A 646-nucleotide genomic window follows, 5' to 3' on the forward strand; every position below is an offset into this window, starting at 1 on the left:
CCCTTCCTTTTCTCCAACCCTTAAAAATGTTTTTGTTGTTGTTAGTTATTTCAGAATTGGGGTACAAAAACTCAAATTGTAACCTTGAACTTGGAGTCCACCACATGTGACCATTTGATTCATTATCAAAGTGTATAGGGAATACAAACTATTTTAATATGCTAACACAATTTCCTCTTCTCCCCACAACCCAAAATACCTTTCAAATGAAGATCTTTTTGAATCCTGCACATCCAAAGCAGACTACTCTTAGTGATTTAAATCTGTTAGTGGTTCTTGATCAAGGGAACAGAACTACCTAAAAACAGGCTCAGTCCCCAGGACAATAAATTATACAAGTCCAAAAAAAGCAGAGTATATAATCTTATCTAATAAAGAGGGAATATGCAAATTGACCATCATGCAGCAGCGGTCAAGATGGCTGCACCCCCAGCGGAGGCAGGGAGTCCGTAACACAAAATGTCTGCGCCCACAGTGGAGGCCAAGTTCCCGTAATGAGCCTTAACGAGCAATCAGGAGGGACCTGAGGCTGTGTGGCGTTGGGCCCCCCTGCCCGGCAGGGCTTGACGGGGGACCTCAGGCTGCACCCCCGGCACTGGGCAGGGGGACCTCATGCCACACCCCCCTCCTGGCGGGGCTTGACGGG

Source organism: Myotis brandtii, unplaced genomic scaffold (assembly GCF_000412655.1).
Source record: "Myotis brandtii unplaced genomic scaffold, ASM41265v1 scaffold834, whole genome shotgun sequence".
Taxonomy (NCBI): Eukaryota; Metazoa; Chordata; class Mammalia; order Chiroptera; family Vespertilionidae; genus Myotis; species Myotis brandtii.